This window comes from Callorhinus ursinus, unplaced genomic scaffold (assembly GCF_003265705.2).
Source record: "Callorhinus ursinus isolate GAN/ISIS: 27379988/994484 unplaced genomic scaffold, GSC_fseal_2.0 scaffold3, whole genome shotgun sequence".
Taxonomy (NCBI): Eukaryota; Metazoa; Chordata; class Mammalia; order Carnivora; family Otariidae; genus Callorhinus; species Callorhinus ursinus.
This window is the reverse complement of record NW_027397065.1, coordinates 59,386,952-59,395,689: the sequence shown is the minus strand read 5'-3', so window position 1 is coordinate 59,395,689 and position 8,738 is coordinate 59,386,952. Positions and strand designations below refer to the sequence as shown.

The 8,738-nt window shown below is 43.8% G+C and overlaps 1 pseudogene; it reads right to left on the bottom strand.

Moving 5' to 3' along the window:
• Positions 1-2,253: 2,253 nt before the first annotated feature.
• LOC112820417 (tax1-binding protein 1 homolog) overlaps positions 2,254-8,738 on the bottom strand; it is a 33,558-nt pseudogene continuing 27,073 nt past the window's right edge.

The window sequence follows — 8,738 nt, the reverse complement described above, 5'->3', positions numbered from 1 at the left end:
TCTCCTTCTGCTATTTCTCTGGAGCAAGAAAATTCACTGGAATTTTGTGCTGTGAGGTATGAAAGTTTGAGCTTTCTTCCCCTGAGCTAATTCTCTGCTCCCGTCACCTCACCTCTTCGGTTCCAAGATCCCACCCTGTGCCCCACCCTCTCCCTCCTCTCTGTCAGGATTTCCTAAGCCACCTCTGCTGATATGGATGCTGTTGATAGACCACTGTGAATATCATGTCTGCAGTGAATTGCAAAGTACTTGGTTATCCATGTCTTGGACCACAGGGTGATATTTTGGCCTTTTCAGTCTCAAAAAATATATATTTAAGGGATTTTTTTCAGTAAGACCTAGCCTACCACCCTAAGAACTGTAAATTTAGATGTGTGTTGGAGACATTAATTACTCAAAGTCTTTCACTTTCTTTTTTGACCTTTTTTCCTTGGGAAGTGTATTTAAGAAAGAAAATGAGTAAAGATGGGAGATAAATTATTGTCCAGAATTGTTTATTTCATCCCCAACTTTTTCCTGGCAGTGATTCCAATAATAGAAGCACTTAATGTGGGGGGAGGGAGGTTAATAAGTGAAACATGCCTTGAATTCATTGAGAGAACAACAGTCCCCTAAAAACCCTCTTGTCAGTAACTGGTCAAATTCAGAGTATAGTTCCACAATTCTCTATTAGCAATGCTAAAATCCCAACAGTTCTGCCAACCTACAGTGTAAGATGTAAACAGGACTGCAGAACTCATTTGGCAGCAAAATCTCACCTGAATGTTTATTCTTTTGCTAATCCCAGTTTGTAAAGATATGCTTAGGAAGAATTGGTTACTGGATGCTGCCCATTTGTTTCATTCAGAAGAAAACATTTTTAATGTGAAAACTTCACAATCTGCCTCCTTTGGAGCAGAACAGGATCAGGATCGGGATAGAAAACTTAAGGCTGGGCGATTATTGAATCCTTTGCCTTATCACTCTCCATACAGGCACTGTGCGGGAGCTGTGGTAGGGCTGGCCCCTGGGACTTGCACTTCTGCGATAGGGGTGAAGCCCCAAAGTGGCCAGCACAGAGTAGGATGGACCCTCTACTCCCACAGCCTGTGGCAGCTGCTGAAGAGCTGGAACAGGGCTGGACACCATACCAAGTCCCTGCACGCTCGGGCACTGGGAGTGAGGGGGGCAGAGGAGGAGCCAAGCCGGGAAGAGGCCACGACCCCTGCCTGGACCTGCTAGGATTCCAGTCCAGGAGGGGCTGGAGACTGAGGCCGGGCCAGGGGAGGGCTGGTTCTGTCCCTGCAGGCTGTGGGGGTCACAGATCCAACCCGTGTGCAGCCCTCACAGCCTGGTGGCCCCAGCTGTCTTCCAAAAGCATGGTGCCAGCAGACCCCACCTCACTGCAGTGGGTGGTGGGACTCTCGCTGGGGATCTGCCAGGGCCTCCCACAGCCAGGGACACTGAGGGCTCACAGACCCAGCCTGCCTTCTGGACCCTTCTTTTCCTAGTTTTTTAAATTATTATATTTTATTTAAATTCAATTAATTAACATATAGTGTATTATTAGTTTCAGAGGTAGAGTTCAGTCATTTATCAGTGGCTATAACAGCCAGTGCTCATATCACGTTCCCTCCTTCATGCCCATCACCCAGTTACCCCATCCCCCTACCCAACTCCTCTCCAGCAACCCTCAGTTCGTTCCCTATAGTTAAGAGTCTCTTACGGTTTGTCTCCCTCTCTGATTTCATCTTATTTTATTTTTCCATCTTTTCCACGCGAAAGCACCTTTGTTTATGGTAAGAGAATTTTACAGGATTCATCTTTACAATTAACTGGCGTTCAGGGAACTGAGGAACTGATCCTCGATTCCTTGTGCAAAATATCAAACTTTCAAAATTTATTCTTACCGGGGGGCCTGGGTGGCTCAGTTAGTTAAGCGTGTGCCTTCCATCTTGGGCCCTGGGATGCAGCCCCATAGTGCACTCCCCGCCCAGCAGGGATTCTGCTTCTCCCCCTGCCTCTCCCCTCTGCTTGTGCTCTCTCTCTCTCTCTCAGATAAATAAATAAAATATTTTTAAAAATTATTCTTACCTCCGTAAATGCGCATTTGCTCGCGCAGGGTGGGGGGAGGGAGGAAGGGGGTGCGCGGCAGCGGCTCCCACTGGGAGAGACCAGGAAGAGGGGGTGGCGGGAATGCGCCACTGAGCTGGAGAAGAAAGGGGTCTCCGTGGGGCGGGAGAGACCCGGAGCCGCCAGGGAAGGGGGTGGTCCCTAGGCGTCGCAGCCTCCTGGTGGGAGGCGACGGCGGGACTGGGCTGAGGTGCTGCGCCCAGCAGGGCTGGAGAGGATTTGGCAGGTGTGGGACTCATAAATGATCCCTTAATGGGGTAGGAGTTGAAGGGGGGGGGGGGGGGGAGAGAACCAGAAAACAAGTTATTTGATTCAGGCGAAATTGCCCAGCTGTGCTGCCTTTGCGCCCACAGTGTACCTGAGCGCTAGCGCTCCGCGAGCCGCCTCACCTCGTTGCCCCTCTTCGCCATCTTCCGACTTCCGGAGTGCTATAGCTTGTCTTGTTTTGTTTTAGGTCACACACAGTCCCTGGGCGGCCTCAGAGGCCAGGGGCGCCTCTCCCGTCTGTCTCCCTCCTTGACACCGGGGAGCCCTTTCCTCCCACCTCGAAGAGCAGCCCGGCAGGCAGGCAGGCAGGCAGGCAGGCGTGCGCAGCGGTTCTAGCAGTTTCCTGTGGAAGTGTGAGGTGAGTTGTTTATTCCCCAGGCTCTCCCCCAGCTGCTGCATCAGGTAGATTACATTATCGAAAGCCAAAACTGTTGTGAGGTGACCATCTCTCCCAGCACCTTCTTTGTACAACACCCCTCATTCTCCTGTTGCGACGTAGGGTGCTAATGCTCTCTGCTGCTGCCAGCCTGGGAATGCTTCCCCATCCATTGTTGTCTTTCTTTAACTTGCCCACACCCGCCCTTTGTAGATAATCGCTTCCTCAAACGCTCCTCAATCACTGACCTGGAGTGTGCATTTGTTGCGCATGGCAACGCTGATTCCTACAGGCCCCACTTACAAGTATACAATCACTCCAAAATATTTAGTAAACCAAAATATTTAGTCCTGGGGCATTTCAGAAGCAGGGCATAGAAAGAGGTTCCAGCAGAGCCAACTGAGAATGAGTGTCTGCTGAAATAAAAGGAGAACCAGGAGAGTTGGGATATCATGGAAGCCAAGGAAATAGGCTCCCTAGGAGGACGGTGAGGATAGAAAAGTCCAGTTGTGGAAATGAAAGTCTCATTGTAGAGGTTTAGGAGAGGCTGGGAAATGAAAGATGGAGATGGTGAATATATGCAGCTAAAGTGACTTTTTTTTTTTAAGATTTTATTTCTGGGGCACCTGGGTGGCTCAGTTGTTAAGTATCTGCCTTTGGTTCAGGTCATGATCCCAAGGTTCTGGGATGGATCCCAAGGTGTTGGGCTCGCTGCTCAGTGGGGAGCCTGCTTCTCCCCCTCCCTCTGCTGTTCCCCCTGCTTGTGCTTTCTCTCACTCTGTCTCACTCTCTCTGTCAAATAATAAATAAAATCTTTTTAAAAAGAAAAAAAGAAAGAGAAATTGAGATAATGCAAATATTCTGCTTCTTATTAAAGCCTCCCCTCCATATTTGGTATCCATTAGCAACTCCTGTCCAGATGAGCTTTTAGAGCTTTCTGCCCACGGGTGCTGTCCCTGTGCTTTAATGAAACCACCTTTTTTGCACCTAAAAAAAGTAAAAAATAAAATAAACTTTTAATGTATTGGTTGCAAAATGACTTTTCAAAGCTAGCACTCTATACGTTTGTCCATTGAAATTCTGTTTTAAGAAAGAATCTCCCATTCTCTTTCAATTTGTCTATTTTAAAATTAGTATAGATGAACGGATTTCTAGCTTTACAAAGTATAATCCATTCTCTCCCTATTTTGATCTTAAAATTCTTTTTTTTTATTTTATTTATTTATTTGAGAGAGAGAATGAGAGAGAGAGAGCATGAGCTGGGGAAGAGGCAGACTCCCTGCTGAGCAGGGAGCCAGATGCGGGACTCAATCCCAGGACTCTGGGATCATGACCTGAGCCGAAGGCAGCTGCTTAACTGACTGAGACACCCAGGCGCCCCTGATCTTCAAATTCTTTAGTGCTTTTGCAGTGAAACAGAGAAATGAGGTAGCTGAAGATAAATGCAGGATTTTCTAAAAAAATGTATTCTATAAATGTGGGTTTGTGTCCCAAGGGGAATGAATGCATAGTTAAGGAGAAATTCTCAATGAAGGACAGTGGATATATTTTCCCTTTAAGTAGGTGAAAGGAGATGTAATACAAAGAGAGTTTGGCCTTAAATAGAACACCTTTAAAGAAAAACATTCTTTGAAATTCACCATCAACAGTTCATCTTTATTCTTCCTCTACATTATACATAGTGTGAAAGGCAATCTCCTTGTTCCACCGTGTGATGGAAATTTAGTTTGATCACATTGCTGCACTGTCACACCTGTTGGCAGAGTTTGTTTCAGCCATCTTTTAGCCGTGACACTTACGTGGCCAAAGAGCAGGCAAAAGGTCTACAACGTCCCTTAGGGTGCCTTGCAACAGCGACCCTTCTGAGGTAATTCTGTCCTTTTCTGCCAAACAGGCAGCATCCAGTCAAGCAGCAAAATGTCTTACTTTCTTACAAGTGCTTCCTAAATGTTCCGAAAATTATTTCTAGGACTGTACGGCATCATTTGCTTTCTGAGAGATACATCTTGGCTCCCTTCTGGATGGGATGTGGATGTGAATGCCTCAAATTTCTCTCCTCCTAGGAGTTCCATCTATGACTCTTCTCCAACGTGTTGATTTCGTGTATATTGTCCGTAGAGGGTAATGATCACAGGGCATTTTGAGTTACTTCTTGTTAATTTCATGGGGATGTTTCTAGAATCTATGTGCCTGTTACACATTGGCCTCATTTTGAGAGCTTCTCTCATAAAGGAAAAGTCAATTCCGTGGAATGTAAACTCTCCTAGAACTTAACAAGGACAGGAACTTGAGCAGAGGGAATAGTACCTTGTTAAAGGTAATGTTTGCTAGGAAATTTTTATTTATTTATTTATTTTAAATTTTATTTATTTATTTGTCAGAGAGAGTGAGAGCGTAAGCAGGGGGAATGGCAGGCCGAGGGAGAAGCAGGCTCCCTGCTGAGCAAGGAGCCAGACAGTCCCAGGACCCTGGGATCATGACAAGAGTCAAAGGCAGACTCTCAACCAACTGAGCCACGCAGGTGCCCCTACCAATGAGTTTAAATACATAATGTATATTCCACAAAGAACAAAGGGATTACTCTTGAAACCCGGGGGGAAAATCAAGATAAAAACAAATTCCTGACAATGCCTCCACTTCAACTTTCTGTCTTTCCTTTCTTACATGCTTTCATTTGAAATAAAGGCCAACCAGAAAGATCAAACTACTTAAAGAATCACTAATGTCCTTGGTATCTATTTATTGATTTCATTAATTCCTTAAATAAAGAACGACTAATGTCCTTGGTATATACTGATTTCATTAATTCCTTAATGTCAATGTGCTCCAGGCAAAGACCACCAGGAATACACTTGCAGTTGAATAAGTTGGTTTATTAGTCATCACACAAGATGAACTTATATAATGGGGAACCATGGGGTGTCTCAATATGAGGGTTTAGACATATTATAGGATGTGTTTGGCCTTGTTTACTGACCCTGTGGAGGGTTTCAGCAAGCAGCTTTTGTTCTGTATTAGATACTGTGAAGATTCAGGGGTAATTTTATGAGTCAATATATTTTTTAAAAGATTTATTTATTTGAGACAGAGAGATTATATGTAAGCAGGAGAAGACGCAGAGGGAGAGAGAAAATCATCAAGCAGACTCCCCACCGAGCAGGGAGGCTCATGTGGGGCACCATCCCAGGACCCTGAGATCATGACCTGAGCAGAAATCAAGAATCAGATGCTCAGTCGACTGAGCCACCCAGGTGCCCCTCTATGCCCACTCAATATCTTAATAAATCTCTCTGGAAGGTTGGAAGTCTGGACAGAGAGCATCGCTAAAATTGGCAAAAAAGCAGCAGTCCACTGATATCATCAAGGACAGGCATGTTTGCTCATTTTTGTGGTTAGGGTAATGTTCATGTTTTTGTCTCTGATCAGATATGATTATGGGGTGATCTTGTTTTTGTCTTGATCTGTAATTGGCACTGGATGGCCTTGTGTGATGGTGATGTTCTAGGAAACTATTTATATTCAACTGAAGAACAACAGGGTCTACCTCTGAGTCCCAGGCTAGCTCATGGCAACACAGGCATCGTACAAAGCACCATCCAGCTCTTGGATGTCAGGGCTGCTTTGGTCTTTCTAGGTACTAAAATATAACAAAATAGAGACTAGGTTTGAAAATCTCCCAGACATAATGATTAGCCACATAAGCAAATTAAATCAACTGATGCCATGAACATAAGCGAAACTTAGGTTATTTCTTGTAAATGCCTCTGGTTTTCATAAATGAAGCATACCTTCCCAAGATAGCATAAGAATTACTTTTAACCAATCAATGCCCAACCACCTGGAAACCCCCATTGTAATAACCAATCATTGTAAAGGTCAGATTCCTCACTATCATTTTATAAGCCACCCTATAACATCAAAGCCCTGAACTTCAGACCACTTTTGCACTTGTATTTTCCTTCTTCGTGAACAGTTTGCTTCTTACTGAAGTATTTATATTTATTTTTTGGTATAATTTTTTGTATAGTTACTGGAATCAGAAGTGGGATTTGAAAAAGACTCCTGAAGAACCTCCATTCCAGTGAGTAACTGAGTGCTATACCCATGGAGTCCATTGTGCTCCTTGCTTTCTTGCTGACCACGGAGTTCCAGGTAATCTCTCACAAATCCAAGCTCCACTCCCATATGTTGACCTTTCCAACTGACTGAGCAACTTCGTGGAAGCTTCTTGGTAAGTCACACTCCTATCTGTAAGGAGAGAATGCCCATGCTTCCCTGGATTTTGGAGCAGTGGTAAATTCCTTGGCTCCCAATAGATTTGTTATCTTAGGAAATCTAAAGGCAGAGATGGGTTCCAACTGATCCAAAACTTGGATCGGGATCTTGTGCCTTTTTGGAAAACTGGTAAATTTGTGGATAATCTGAAGTTGCAGTGGCCACTTTAGGGAAACTTTAACTTCGATAAGAAAGTCTATTTCAGGGGTGTCCTTAAAAAGAGAGAATCCCAAATTTCTCCAAGACAAAGCAATGCATTCTCTTATTGGTTTGCAGAAGTTTCTAAAAAAACAAAAACTCCAAAAACAGGTTTTCTGAAAATTTTATTATACCAGTAAAATAAAAAGCTTTAATGAAAACCTGTACCCATCCCAGCCAGGTAAGCTTAACTTACACCATCTGCCAAAAACACAGTTTGGACCCAGCTATTCTTTTGAACTTTGAATTATTATACCTGACACATGGCTAACATTTTAAAATGATTGCTGTAGTATCTGCATTTGTGTGTTTATGTATATCTATATATGAATATATATTATTGTGTGCTAAAACTGCAGTAGAGTACTGATATTAGCCTTCAGTGGGCCATTTCAGGTGACCTCAAGGAGATATCAAAAACAGGAACAACTGGAAAACCAGTTAAGTAGAGGCATGCAAGCAATATTTTTGAACAACTGGATATGACAGAAACATAATATATTATATGTTTAAAAAAAAAGAAGAAGATAGCAGGAGGGGAAGAATGAAGGGGGGGAAATTGGAGGGGGAGATGAACCATGAGAGACTATGGACTCTGAAAAACAAACTGAGGGTTCTAGAGGGGAGGAGGGTGGGAGGATGGGTTAGCCTGGTGATGGGTATTAAAGAGAGCACGTTCTGCATGGAGCACTGGGTGTTATATGCAAACAATGAATCATGGAATACTACATCAAAAACTAATGATGTAATGTATGGTGATTAACATAACAGAATAAAAAAAAGAAACATAATATATTAAAATGACCTAAGGGTCTTTCACATGTCTGTGTGGAAATCAGTAAACCTTAATTTTTACAACCAAATTATACCTTGTGATGTGCAAGTACTTGAAGACCTGCTTGCAAGTACCAATACCCCCTTACCCTCTTTGTATGTATAATCTCCAATAGCTAACAAGCTTGGGAGCAGTTCGTCACAGCATCTGAAATACTGTCTCCTGGGCTATAATCTTCAAAAAAAAATGCGTAGGGGCGCCTGGGTGGCTCAGTTGGTTAAGCGACTGCGTTCGGCTCAGGTCATGATCCTCCAGTCCCGGGATCGAGTCCCGCATCGGGCTCCCTGCTCGGCGGGGAGTCTGCTTCTCCCTCTGACCCTCCCCCCTCTCATGTGCGCTCTCTCTCTCTCTCATTCTTTCTCTTAAATAAATAAATAAAATCTTTAAAAAAAAGAAAATGCATAAAGCATTTACTAAGATACTTTCAGGGTTGGTTTTGGTTGACATTAGCTATGGGTGTTATTTTTTTAAAGAGCTCTAATTAATAATCAAAAAGGGGAAAGTGTCTGTAAAAATTATATCTTAAACTCTCAGAAATATAGAAACAAACCCAGATGTTTTTCCAGGTATACAAGAATTGGGGTAATCTTCAGTAAATTCAAGTCGCGATTTCTCTTTATCTCTAACGCTGGGAGCACCGAGCCCTGCGGCGGGTTGCGGGCAGCCAGCTCCCTC